Here is a 14,492-nt window from a genome sequence, read left to right as displayed (position 1 = left end):
TCATTGGCCCAGATGTAGAACATGCCAAAGCCACTACTCAGTACAATTTTCAGCTTGCTGATGTGTCAACAAAGGACAAAGAACAATCTGACGTCTCCTGGGCTGACCATGAACCAACCGCTACCACTTCATGTAGAATCCAATTGCTTGGGAAGTGGCTTCAAAACAAATCTCAGTTACCCAGGGAAATGGGGGGAGGGGATAGATGACATCGGTTCCATCAATGCCCCTCATCCTCTTTGTACATGTTTTTACAAACTATGGCTATACCTGACTTTATGCAATAGAAACCTACGTGAAAAAAAATTTGAGTACAACAACATGTTATCACCGTTTAAAATCACCAGGTGGCGCTAGTGGTAAAGAACCCACCTGCTGATGCAGGGGACATAAGAGTCGTGGGTTCGATCCCTGGGTGGGGAAGATCTGGTGAAGCAAATAGCAACCCACTCCAGTATTCTTGCCTGGAGAGTCCCATGGACAGAGGAGCCTGGTGGGTACAGTCCATAGGGTCGCAAAGGGTTGGACATGACTGAAGCGACCTAGCACACATACACACGCTTATCACTAAACTCAAATTGTACACATTAATTATGCACAAATTTTTGTATGTATACAATTTTTAAAAATCACTATTAAAAATGGAGGAGGAGGATGTACACTCATGCAGAGACAGGATAGTTTCAGATTTAGATTTTATCCTTATTAAAATTCTCAACATTCAGAAAGGATGCTAGCCAGCCTCCCAGAACAGCCGTTAGTTAAAACATTTGTGTCAGAACTAAACTGAATATACAATTCCCAAGGGATTTGGTACAACTACAACTATAAATTTGCTGTTACTCAATGCATATTAAAAGGCTAAGGTGAGATCCATATGAAAAGGCTAATTTTTAAACACTGAATATTTTGGTGAAGTGAGGAATACTTCTATTGTATAAAGAACCACTCTGATCTATGTTTGTGTTTTTAAAATATTGGATTACCTGTGAGTCACAAAGTACCTATGTAACTAAAATGAATTGACATAACTTTAGCTAAAAGTGAAAAAACCTTGGGAGTCTAGTAAGTGTTTGTAGCATTAAAGTAGGCAAATGAAGATACAGTGGGTTTTTTTTTAACTACAGTCTTAAATATCTCTGACCTTTTCTTTTCTTTTTTTTTTCCACTACATTCAAAGGAGCCTTTAGTATCTGAAGACCCCAAATTAAGGCTCACTGGTTTAGATTACTTTTCTATTGCTTAGAAGTCTCTCTGGGTCGTTTGGTGCCAATCAAGTCTAGGGCCCTGGTAATTCAAAATTATCACCCTTCCAATGCCTGACTATCTGGTAACCTAAGATCATAAAGTAGCCTCAGAGAGAGGGCCCTGACCACTGGGAGATGAATTCATAGCTAAGTCTATACCAGAGAGAAGGCTTTACTGGCAGATTCTGCAGAGAAAATGTTTGATTAGCATTTTTAGATTGAAGTTCCCCTTTGTGAGGTCAGAGTTGGCCTGTCTGCTGCTCCTGCCTGTGCTGGGACCTGATCAAAAGCTGGCGGTAGATCATACAGAAGCTTTACTTCAGGCTTGGGACAGAAATTCTAGGCTTTCTGCTTTCCACTCTTTCTTCCCCCAGGCCCGCCCCCACCTCCCCACACTTCCACCCCCACTTTAGCCACTCCATGCACACACCACACACATATGTGCTCTTCCTCCAGTAGAGGGAGGTAAGACATAGGAGTGCTCCAAATGCAGTCCTCAGCTTCTCTCTCTCTCTCACACACACACACTCACGCACGCACACACACTTGTGCTCTTTGTACAGAGGAGCAGGAATAGACCCAAGGACATGGTTTATTGAGCCCACATGTATTGTATGAAATGCTTTCTCGTTTTTGACATTTAATGATTTCCAGGTGTGGGTTATGCCTTGATAAAAGCTAAATATTAGACGTGCTCCCTTCTCTTTCTAATCTTTTCTTATTGAGAGGGCTAAATTTTGAATTCACAATTTTTAGAGTGAAGTCAGGTTATCTTTCTCTAATTGAACACTCAAGATTTTTAAGTAATTGGCTTTGGTCCTTAAAATTTGAGGGTTTTTTTCCCCTTCCAATCCTCCCTTTAAAAAATACCCATAAGAAAGTTCCTTTTGCACTTTGGGTAAATTTAGGACACTAATTTAAAAAAATGTGCGAGTGTATCGTGGCCAATAGGGCAGCAGCTGGAATTCCAGTGTAAAGCCTGTCAGTGGGGCAGAGACCATCTTTCAGCAGCTGCTGTAGTTTTGTTAGCTCTCTGACTGTTGACAAAGAATCAGTTGCTGTCATTTGATATTGAATAGTTTTCAGGGTTAATTTTCTTCTGCTCGTCTCTCATATTTTTTTTAAAGTTTTGAGTCATTGTATGGGCATTATTAGACCCTTGGCATTCCCAGTGAGGATGCTGAGGTCCCAGGAGTTCTGCTTCCATTCCAAGGACAGCTCTGCTGTGCTGTGCCTGTCACTTTCAGCGCTCTTCCTACCGCCCCCGAGTCCCCTGTGTTCAAGGTCAGATGCTTGAGAAAGAACGTGATCAAACAGCCAAGAGGAACTTAGAGGTCAGAGCTCTCTGTTCTCCTCTGGCTTGGATCCACCTTCCCCCTGGGACCTTAAGTTTGGCGGGCCTCAGAATTACCAAAGACGTGAAGCAAACCGGCCTTGGCCTTCTCCTCATCAGAAGAGTCCTCTTTCCTCTGGTTCCTGAACCCTCCAGCTTTCTCTAGCAATCTGAAGTTCAATGACTGAACCACAACGTAATTAATGATGGTAGTAAGTAGCATGGAATACCTCCAGTGTTGGGGGCATGCTCGAGCTATATTAGATACTCTCCCGTTTACTCCTCAGGGAAACCTATGAAGATTATTATGCTAATTTATTGGTGAAGTGGCTGAGGTTCTGTGAGGTTCAGCTGCTTGTCTAAGATCATTCATCGATTAGAGTCCAGATTTGATTCCAGACTTTGAAGTGTGTTCCCTGCAGGACACTGTGAGAATGGTCACCTTCCTCAGGGATTGCAGGACAAGTACTCACACCCGGCATATGGAATCCATTAAGATAACTGTGTTCCATCCAGGCTGTGCCATCACGTGGATGTGTGGCAGGGAAACTCTCCTAACCTTTAGAACACCAGCGTCCTCCTCTACAAGGTGAAGTTTTCAGCCACATCTCGGGCCCCTGCTGTGCCAAGTTTCCCCCAAATCTAGTCACAGGGAGGAAGGAGGCATTGCATCTGTAAGCTCCTGGGAGAGGGGAAGGTTAAGTAGTGGAGAGGGAAGCTGATTTTGGAGGCATGGGTGCAGGCTGGACTCTGATAAACTGCGGGTGTAGATGAACGATGTGCCTGAGGCAGACTGCGGACAAGTCTGACCGCCCTTCGAGTTGTCCTTTGGGCTTTAGTTGGTGGAGTGAAAGCTGGAGGCCCTGTTCTGAGTCCCCATCGTCTTCCCTCACTATGTCCTTCTCCTCTTTGGCCCACCTGGCCTTGAGCTGAAGTCCCCGCAGGCTTCAGTAACCTTCACGTGGGAGTCAGCAATGCCAGGGGCAGGGTGTAGGTGGGGAAGGAAGGAAACAAACAGCTGGGCTCTGGGCTCCACCCAAATGGATTCCTCTCCTCGCCACTGGGAGCCAGACCCTTCCGGTCCCTGGAGCCTCATGTTCCTGTGCTGACTAGATCCTCTTCTCACCCTTCCCAGCACTCCTTGTCACCTGAACTTCTCCAGGGCAGTGCAGTGGGTCTATCTGTACCTAAGTTCCCTGCATCCATCCATACAACTCTCCCAGAAGAACACTTTCCTGCTCTCTGAACACCCAAATAACAGCAAAAGCTGTGACCAAACCAGATTCCTTTGCCTGATGTGCAGCAAGCCAAACGCTGAGATGCTGAAGTTTGCAGCAGAGAAAGGGTTTACTCACGAGACAGTCAAGTGGGAAAATGGGAAAACAAATCTCAAAACCCCTTGCGGAAGGCAAGGAGCTCGGGATATCTATGGGATAAAGCTGAGCCCTGGGGAGTGTGGGGGAAGGTGATTGGAAATAAGAAAAGGTGAGGCAATCATTGTCCTGCACAGATGATACTAATCAAAGCCTTTCCCCTGGGCTACATGTTCAGAAAATGTTGATGGTAGCACCTTCTGAGGGTGAATTTTGAACCCTCTGATGTCAAAATGTCATCATTTTTGGAATGGACACACAAATAGCCAGTTGAACGGTTGGTGATCTTAACCAGTCCTGACTGGCTCAAGCTCAAACTAGACACAGCTGACTCAAAAAAGTTCCTGAAAAACAACTTGGCAAACAATTAGGCTACGTGACACTTGGAGGAGTTTTGTGTTTTTTTTTTTTTTTTTTTTTGCAAGTTTTTCCTAGCCGCAGTTAAAGCCAGCTTGACCAGTGAAGGCAGGTTACAGGTTTACCATTAAACCAGAATCCATTTCTGGCTGATAATTACATTCTGTTTCAAAGCTACTATTTGTTGAAGGTCTGTTAATGTCCCAGGCATTTTAATAGCAGCCTTAGGTGGTTTATCTAACTTGATTTATTCCTCACCACCCTGTGAGTCAGTTAGCATTACCCCATTTGCTTTTGAGAAAATTGTTGTTGAGAGTTTGAGCTGTGCAGTTACCCAGCTAGTGAAAGGCAGAGACCATAGTCCTATCTGTTTTCCTGATTGAAAGAAAAACTTTGCTTTCCCAAGGCTATTTATCATGACTGTTTTCTTAACTAAAAGTTAAAGTGTGCATCCTTTTTTTATCAATATTTTTTTCAAATTGAAGTATACTTGATTTACACTGTTTTGTTAACTTCTGTTGTACAGCTGCTGCTGCTGCTGCTAAGTCGCTTCAGTTGTGTCCGACTCTGTGTGACCCCATAGACTGCAGCCCACCAGGCTCCCCGGTCCCTGAGATTCTCCAGGCAAGAACACTGGAGTGGGTTGCCATTTCCTTCTCCAATGCAGGAAAGTGAAAAGTGAAAGTGAAGTCGCTCAGTCATGTCCGACTCTGCTGTACAGCAAAGTGATTCAATTATACATATATGTACATTCTTTTTAATATTCTTTTCCATTATGATTTATCATAGGATGCTAAATATAGTTCCCTGTGCCATACAATAGGACCTTGTTTATCCATTCTGTATATGAAAACTTCACACCTGCTGACCCCAGCCTCCTACTCCATTGCTTCCCCAGTGTCCTCTCCCTTGGCAACCACCAGTCTGTCCTGTGTGTCTGTTTCACATGTTCATTTGAAAACACACCTTCTGATCAGATATAGTGTGCAGTGGGGCGCCTCTAATAGAACATCTAAGGTCACGATTGTCTCAAATGAACTGGGACTGTGTTGGCATCCATATTTCACAACTGCCTTTTGTTCCATCTCCCACAAGCCCCAAGTTGGAGGATGAATATCAGACAGCCACTAGGAAGGAAGGGACATGATGAAATAAGTCATCCCAGTCCGGCTGCTGTGTTGGCCGAGTTGTGTTGTTTTAGTCTGTGGTGAACAGGGAAGGGCCTCAAATCACGGAGTAGCTTGAGAGATTTCTTGTTTTTCCTGTCACTATTAGCATGTGCCTGCATGCTAAGTCACTTCAGTCGTGTCTGACTCTTTGCAACCCCATGGACTGTAGCCCTACCAGGCTCCTCTGTCCATGGGATTCTCCAGGAGTGGGTTGCCGTGTCCTCCTCCAGGGGATCTTCCCGACCCAGGGATGGAACCCCATCTCTTAACGTCTCCTGCATTGGCAGGCAGGTTCTTTACTGCTGGTGCCACCTGGGAAACCTGAATGTTAGCATATGCTATTGCTAATTGGACAAGCATTCTTTTCTTCTTGAACAAGGCACCCAAAGCCCCAGTTTTCCAGCAGGTTCAAAGCCCACCTCTGTCTGCACTCTTGCCAGTGCAGCACTGTGTGATTGCCTGTTAACTTCGTTCTTCTCTTTAGTAATAGACTGTAAAGGAAGGTGATTAACACTAAAGAAACCTCAAGTTGGTGGGGTTTCTGGCTGGGAGGATTTTCCGATTCCTCTGAAATCACACATCAGATAGCCTCCTCCTGCTTCAGGTTGAGTAAAGTGAGTCCTGGGCTTAAGGAGAGCCCTCCAGGTGGGGAGGAGATAACAGACCCAGGAATGCTTGTATCTCCCCACCCCCACTCAGCTCTCTTTTTGCTTATACCTGAGGCGGGTGGGGTCTTACAGCAACAGCTTGATGGTCTGCCTGAGGGGTCTTAAAGTAACAGCTTGATGGTCTGCCCACTGAGATTGCCTTCCCTGGATGGACGTCTGGTTTCTTTCTGCCGCAGACTGAGATCCGTGCCCCTCCACTTCCTGTGTTCACTCTGGCCGCTGGGCTCCACTTTCTTCTCTGTGGCCTGAGAAAGAAGACATGGGAAAAGGCAGGGTGATGCCCTGGAGGAGCTGGAAGCTCTGCAGTTCTCACTGGGGTAGGGAGGGGATATTCTGAGGGTAGATTCTGGATCTTAAATATTTGGGAATCTGAGGGTAGAAGAAAGTGTGTGGAAGAAAAGAAGACATCTGTCAGACCTATAGGATCTGGAAAAAGAGGTCACAGCACTGCAGTTAGGGGACCTGTGTCCCAGGCCTGGTGAAGGGGGTGACATCAGCCCACAATGGTGCCTTCAAGTCTGTTGAAAGACTTTTGATTTTAATGTTATACCGAGGTACTGACTTTAGATTTGTTAGTCTTCCACTGCATGAAATACTTGAATTTTCTCAGTCATCTTTGCTGTTTATTCATTTCTGAGCACCTTTTAATATGGGTAAGAGAAAGGATGTGAACACACTGCAGCCCCTACATGCAGGTACATTTACTCCTAATAAACCACTGAGACCAAGCTCCTGGTGGGCATGGGTGACCTGCCTTTGGTCAAGTCTCTGAGGCTGGGTTTCCTCCTAGGAAAGTGTGAGAGAAAATACCCGCCTTGTTTTTCATATACGGCTGTTGTGAGGATTCAGTGGGCTAATAGATTATTCATTTATGTTTTTCTCAACAGATATTTATCAAAAGCCTACTCCGTGCCCACCCTCCTCCAAACTTTGGGGGTTCTCAATGAACCAGATAGAAAAGAACCCTAATGTCAAACTATTTACATTCCATAATACATCCATGGTTTTCAATTGTTTTTAAATTAAAAATTAAGTTATTTGTTATAATCTTACCTGGAAATCCAATATGTAAAATACATAGAAAGGAAATAAGATCAGGGATTAAAGTTCTGCCTATTTCTTTCAGCCCCAGTTTCCCCAGTGGACTTTGGGAGTACTGTTTGGAGTGCTTCTAGAAATTTCTTCACATTTCACTCAGCGTGTGAGAACTCCCTGACTCCCGACTTTGCAAATAGTGTATGGGTAGGGCCACCCAGCAGAGAAGGCAATGGCACCCCACTCCAGTACTCTTGCCTGGAAAATCCCATGGACGGAGGAGCCTGGTGGGCTGCAGTCCATGGGGTCGCTGGGAGTCGGGCACGACTGAGCGACTTCACTTTCACTTTTCACTTTCATGCACTGGAGAAGGAAATGGCAACCCACTCCAGTGTTCTTGCCTGGAGAATCCCAGGGACGGCGGAGCTTGGTGGGCTGCTGTCTATAGGGTCGCACAGAGTTGAACACGACTGAAGTGACTTAGCAGCAGCAGCAGCGCCACCCAGACCCCTTATGCTGGTGAGACTAGCAGCGGAGGGAGCCTTCACCCTGGGCCTGCAGAGTAAAAGGAGGGAGTAATCATTGGTGAGAGCTGCTGAGATTTAGTGAGAGCTGCAGCCAAAGGAGAAGCTGCTTGCGTGGCTTCAGCAGAGGGACGAAGCTGCTGCCAGACCAAAGCTGGGCTGGAAGGGGCTCTGATTTCTGTTCCTCCCCTTTCCTTCTTCCCTCCCATTTCCTGCCAGTGTGCTCCAGGGGTGGAATCCATCCAGAAGCCGGAGACAAGGAAGCCCTCCTGGTGCAGGCACAGAGCAAGGCGGGGATGGGTGGGGAGCTGACCTGTCACCCCTGACAGTGCCCTGCACTGTGCCAGGCACCCTGAGAGGTGCTGCAGGTACAAAATGGGTGAGCCGCAGCCCTGTTCTAGAACGCAAGTCAGTGGTAACTCCAGGAGAGTGTGACGAAGACAAGCGCTGGCTTAGAATCATGTCCAGGTGAAAATCAAATGACAGCTCAGAAACAATCTAGAAGCTGGAATCCTCACACATAGTTCGATTTCTACGCACCAGTAGCCTCTGGACCAAAACCCTCATTGATAATTGATGCCTTCTTGTCTGTTTTTCTGACAGGGTCCTGCCAGGGAAATGCAGACCCTTGCTCCTTCAATATTCAGCGATGTGGTCTCCTCGTCAGTAAAGACTGTTTTACTAATAGCATTAAAAGGTGCTGTCAATAACATAGTAGTAAGGAGTAGAGACAGACTCCCACGGCACCCCCACCCATGTGTCACACCAGCTCAAGATGTTCTGTCATCTCAGAGGAGGCAAAACGGCTGCAACCGTGCAAAATATGATAAACCACGAAACAAAATAGGACATGACATCTGCTCCTTAAATAGTGAAACCTGAGCTGCAGCTTTATGGGTCTGGGAAACATGCTGTGTGTGTGGGTACCATTCTGAACACTGAAGATGAAGATAAACTATGTGGACTGGCTCCTGCAGTAGATGATTCCTTTCCCGTCTCAGTGTGTCTCCATCAGGGAGTAGAAGTGGGCATGGGTGTGGCAGGACTCCTGTCCCTAAGCATTGGTGACCCCTCTCCTGCAGTGACTGGCTGAAGGCAGATCCCCAAAAGCCCCAGGGGTTTGCTGGTTCCCTGAGCCCACTGAGGGAGCACCTGCTGACCAAGAGTGGACAAGAAATTTCATCCTAAATATTGTAGCTCAGTCTCAAATTGAAGTTCCACTGGGATTGTTAGGAAAAATGGAAATAAATTCTCAGTCAGAGGGATGAAAAGAATTGGTTTTGGTCAGAGAAGATTTGTTGATGTTTCTAAATGCCAGCAAACATGTGGCCAAAACATCCAAAAAGGACTCCGAGATTCCGTGATTCTGATGTGGTTTTTAGAAGAATTTCAAACTAAGTCATTTTGTTAGCTGACCCTGAGTACCAGTTCTTTAAGGAAAAGGAAAAGGGACACATATTTTGGCAACATTCCTCCCATGGCTGAGCCTGAGCCTCTGGGAAGGTGGGAAGGTTTCAATGAATTTTGTGGGCTCTTTTGCAAAGCCAAAACCTGACAGAGGTGGCGATTGTGAGTTCCTTTCTGAACAGCAATTGAAACCGAAAGAGCAGAAAGTTCAGTTTGGAACACAGGCTGTTCTAGTTGATTTTGTTCTCGGGGAGCTGCTATTTCCATCCACCCGACTGAGCTTTTTAAATGTGGACAATAGAGAAGTGATCCAGCTGGGAGGGTGGGGAGAGGAGCCCCAGGAGGTGACAACAGTGTACCCGTTGTTCAGCAGACACACCAGCACAACCGGGGACATGAGGGGTGTCGGCCGGGTTCTCAGGCTGATGAGGGCTCTGCTTCGCTTCCGTCCTGGCTGCTCCCTGTGAGGAAAGCTGTGGCTCCTCCTTGTCACCAGGGACTTGACAAGAACGAGGTGTTCCATGTTCCCGAGGAAAGAGTTCACGAACCTGAGGTTCCTTAGCAAGTAACGAGAGTTAGCATGCTGAGAGTGTCAGGCTTGTTGATTGTCTTTTCCGTGACTGTGTAAATGGTACTTTTTTCTTTTCTTTGAAAACTGGAGGTTTAAAGGGCCAGTTTTATTCATGGAAGGCTTCCTTGGTGGCTCAGATGGTAAAGAATCCTCCTGAAATGCAGGAGACCCGGGTTCAGTCCGTGGGTTGGGAAGGTCCCCTGGAGAAGGAAATGGCAATCCACTCTGGTATTCTTGCCTCGAGAATCCTATGGACAGAGGAGACTGGTGGGCTATAGTCCATGGGGTCACAAAGAGTCAGACACGACTGAGTCTAAGACTTTATTCATGGAAAATTGGCTGGAAGAATGCTTTTGGGGTTAAGTGCCAAAGCACAGTTTCCTTCTCTTTTCCCCCTTTGAATGTAGTTAACCCATTTCGCACTGAGTGTTGAAAAATAAGCCAGGGAAACTGCAGCTGGGCCTGTCAGAGAGGGAGGCAGGGAGCCCCTGGCTCTGGGTGGGACAGGTGGGAAGGGGGTGGGGGTAGGGGGCAGGATGAGGAGGGGGAGAAGTGGGGCACTAGCATCTTCCTGCTCTCAGTTTTCTTCATACCAAAGAAGGAATCCCCTCCTCGTCTCCCTGTTTCTCTCCTTGATCCTGTGTTGGGTGCCCCTCCACCAACTACTCGTGTGTGCCTTAGGCAGGTTATGTAACTTTCTGTTAAAGGGAAATCATAATAGTCTTTAGGCATTCTGAGGATTCCTGGAGACAGTCCATCAGAAGCTCTTAGAATTGTGGAGAAAACAGTAGTTTCTTGGCAAATGCTGATAGACATCAGGGCTCCTCCTCCTGCTTCTGAGTCCTTCTGATCTCCCTGAGGCTCTTTGACCCCTAACTTGAGGCTGAGGGTGGGCCCTGGGTATAAGCAGTTAACTGGGGAAGTGGAGAAGAAGTATTTGTCCATAGAGTCCTCCTCACTTCTGGAAGCTGGTGAGAAGGTCAGTGACAACAGCTGACCCAGAGACCATAGTAAGCATTGAGGATTCAGTGATAAGGGGCCCTCGCTTCTTTTTTTTTAGGTTTTCCCACTAAGTTTTATTTGGGCAGACCTGTGGACAGAGGGCCTGCACCTAAAAGAAGGTGTTGGGCCTCTTGGTGGTGAAGCGTGGCTTGTGCTGGCCACGGAGGACCCGGTGGGGCAGCAGGAACTCGATCTTGGGGTCATGGAACTGCTTGACCGCTGGTCGGTGGCACTTGCTGGCTGCGATCTCCTCCACATTCAGGATCTGGATGGAGTGGGCCCGGGCTCGGTGCCGGGCACCCATGTCTCAGTAGCACTGGGTGATGGCGCCAGAGGTGGTCAGGTCCTGGTACCCCCGGTACATGTGGGTGCCGCTGTGGGAGTCCTGGCGTAGCCAGATGCTGAAGTTCTTCACTCGCAGGGGAGATTTCTCGAACACCTGTCCACAGTAGACAATTTCCCCTGAGGATTTCTTCATCTTCTTCAACTGAGACACAAAGTACCAGAAGTGGGACTTGGCAACAACATGATTAGGTGCAAAAATTCTCATGCAATAGAGGGGCGGTGTGCAGCATTTGGGGGTTGGCAGGCAGAGCCCCACCACCGTATACTCTCGAAGCATCCCTGAGGCCTTCATGGCGCTCTATCCACGATCGCCACCGCTCTTGAAAAGGCCAGTGTGTGCTGTTGATTGTGCCACACAGAGGGAGTGCTGAGGCACACAGATCTGTAGAGGGTGATGATATGTAAGAAAGAAACTACCTTGATGCAGAGAGAAGTATGTATAATGAACAGTAGTAGAAAGTGAAGGACTGCCTATAGATCAGGAGTAGCTCCAAAACTCAAGACTTGAGAAGACTCACTTGGGCTTGACCTGAGGCCACAGAGGCTTCCCAGGCCACACTAGTGGTAAAGAGCCCGCTTGCCAATGCAGGAGATGTGGGTTCGGTCCCTGGGTGGGGGAAATCCCCTTCTGTAGGAAATGGCAACCCCTTCCAGTGTTCTTGCCTAGGAAATTCCACGGACCAAGGAGACTGGTGGGCTAGTCCGTGGGACTGCAAAGAGTCAGACACGATGGAGTGACTGAACACTTGAGGCTGTAGAAATGACGTTATTTCCCCAGTAGAACTGGGAGCTAAACACAGTGGAACAGGGAAGAGCAGCAGGCCTTTGTAGGGAGAGTTTTGAGATGGAAAGGGTTAAGGTCAGAGATCAGGCAGAAGTAATCTGCTGTCATTTTCACCATCAATAGCAAATGTTTGCTGAATCTCTGGACACTTTTATCTCATAAACAACACCCATGGACTTTGAAACCAGACTGTTTACATGGAACAATCCTACTTGTATAATGTGTTTACTGTAATTTTTCAGAACATAGTGAAAACTTTTATATTCTAAGTGACTGATTGAGGGGGCTTGCATGATAAATCTGTACTGAAGAGAAATGCATAGAAGAAATAGGGTAAAGGTTACAATATTAATAATTAAAAATATTAAAAATGCTGCACTCCCCTTCCCCTGCCCCCGCACTGAAACATGAAATATGAAACGCTCCTTTAGCCTCTATGGCAAAGACAGTGCAATGCATTCACCAAGCTCTATGACATTCAGTTCTTGGGCAAACAAGAAAATTACATTCCCAGTGCTCTTGCATCTAGTTGGAACCGTGAGGCTAGTTCTGGCCAGTTGAATATTAGTAGAAGTGATACAGCCACTAATGTTCCCTAGATCTTCTGCTCTTCTTTTTCCTTTCCAGGAGGCAGATGGAAGGAGACTAGATCCTGCCCAATCAATATCAGAATGCCGGTGGACTAGAAATAAAAGCAGCTGTGGCTTGATGAAATTTTAGGGTTATTTGTTGTGGAAGCCAGTGTTAACAACCCTGGATGGTACTGCCTCAGACAGCAAGAATAAGCAGTATTGAAATCCTATTATTAGAGTAACCATGGTGTTTCAGAGCAATAATAAATTTCTTTTGCCTTAAAATTTGGGGATGTTCCTGTTAAAGTGAGAATATAGAAGTATTAATATATTAAGCGACCGAAGTTCATGGTATTTGCTGCAGTCAGAGACACATAGAAAGGTGTAGATTCGTTCATTCATTTATTCAGTATTGAATAGACACCTACTATGTGCTAGGCAATGGCTGGATGCTAGAGGTACTGAGAGTTTTTCTGACTGGGAGTTTGTGAAGAGTTTGTTCATTGGGATGGAGAATTTTTTTAGGTCTGAATGAGAAACATCCACTTGCTGGGGTGTTTCCCCCCTAGTTTTTGTTTCTCAGTCACACCCAGCAAGGGCAAGGGAAGAGTTCTAAACTACGAGCACCTGGGCCCACTCTTTGTGGTGCAAGTGGAGACAACTCCTTGGCAGAGAGGCCCTGGGCTGAGAGCAGGGAGGAAAGGAAACCCTTGTGTATCCAAGCTGGTGGGTAGGAGAGGTCTGTTTACTTATTTATGTTAGTCAAGACAGTCAAGATGGGAGCCTGGAGAACTTCTGGGGAGCTCGGGATTCCTTGGAATTAGAATCTGTTAGAAGGTCTTGATGTCTAAAAATGATCATTGGTATTAAAATAAGCAAAAAAAGCAGTGCAGTTTTTTCCCACCTGTATGTATATGTCCTTTGGAATTTTTTTAGCCTTCTTAGTGTGAGGGACATTCTGAATAATGGGGTGAGGATCTGAAGCAGAATTTTAAAATATCATATGAGCAAATTCCATATGTATAGAAAGAGATAAAAGAATTATCTAACCGTTGATAGTTGTTTCACTTTTATGCAAAAAGTCTTCCTTAAGAGAAGGATGAATGACCTACTCATTTTTTTTTTAATTTTTTTGATGTGGACCATTTTTAAAGTCTTATTGAATTTGTTACAATATTGTTCCTGTTTATGTTTTGGTTTCTTGGTGGTGGGATCTTAGCTCTCCGGCCAGGGATTGAACCTGCACCCCTTGCATTGGAAGGTGAAACCGTAACCACTGGACCACCAGGGAAGTCCCTGCCTACTCTTAATATCAAGGATGAGACTCAAACAAGCTGATATCCTGGGAAAGGGGACAGAACATTTTGTATTTGATGAAGAGAGCCCTTCACTTAATATGTGGAGTTCTGGAGAAGGAGAGACCAATTGCATGAAGAGATCAGGCCTTCGTATAAGAAAGAAATGGGAATATTCCAGATCTGCTGAAGGCAGACTCCTCTTAGGCTGAACTGGAAGGCAGTTGAAGGTAGGAACACTTCCTAGATGACATGTTCACCCTGGCATGATTTCAAGCCTTTACAGAAAAAAATGGCTGAGCATCAGAGGGTGGACTTGTGCCTGCAAAATGGAAGAGATGAAACCTTGGAACTATAACCCAGAGCAGGGACAAGCAATCATTAGCTGGAGCAGGGCCAAGAGGGACAGTGGTGCCAATGGGCTGATGACAGCGTCCAGTTCTTTCTCTCCCTCTTTCATCATTTGATTTCTGGACGCTACTTGTGCTCTTGGACAATAAGGGGTGTGTATTGTGAAACTGTGAGGAGGGAGGAGGCAGTGCTTGAGAGGACAGAAAGGGTATACAAAACTTGGAACAAGTAAAAAAAAAAAAAATCATCATCATATTTTCACTCACAATAGTTTGCAGAGGTTGTGTAGACCATGCCAGCCTTCAGTATATCTAAATGAAGAATGGGATTGAAATCTAGCCCCTAAATACATGCATTAAAGGCATATAGGGTGTGTAGCTATGGTGAAACAGATAATGGGCACAGAATTTGTAGCTGCCCTTTGAGCTTGGTCTGGCCTGAACATGTGAACAAGATGAA

General features: G+C 46.1%; 1 long non-coding RNA gene and 1 pseudogene across 2 annotated transcripts; one reads left to right on the top strand and one right to left on the bottom strand.

The window, feature by feature from the left end:
• The first annotated feature begins 5,727 nt into the window (after positions 1-5,727).
• LOC147350289 (uncharacterized) lies at positions 5,728-9,386 on the top strand. 2 transcript variants are annotated; one of them, XR_015148702.1, is made up of 2 exons: positions 5,728-6,464; positions 8,310-9,386. It is a non-coding gene; the product is annotated as an uncharacterized LOC147350289 (long non-coding RNA). The 2 variants fall into 2 exon arrangements; XR_015148703.1 differs by having other exon boundaries at positions 5,728-6,701.
• Positions 9,387-10,784: 1,398 nt separating this feature from the next.
• LOC147350288 (large ribosomal subunit protein eL20 pseudogene) lies at positions 10,785-11,474 on the bottom strand (annotated as a pseudogene).
• Between the last annotated feature and the right edge of the window lie 3,018 nt (positions 11,475-14,492).

Source organism: Bos grunniens, chromosome 20, assembly GCF_055505025.1.
Source record: "Bos grunniens cultivar Pamir isolate PY7600 chromosome 20, Bosgru_T2T1.0, whole genome shotgun sequence".
Lineage (NCBI taxonomy): Eukaryota > Metazoa > Chordata > Mammalia > Artiodactyla > Bovidae > Bos > Bos grunniens.
The sequence above is the reverse complement of the archived record's forward strand: the minus strand, read 5'-3'. Positions and strand labels throughout refer to the sequence as shown.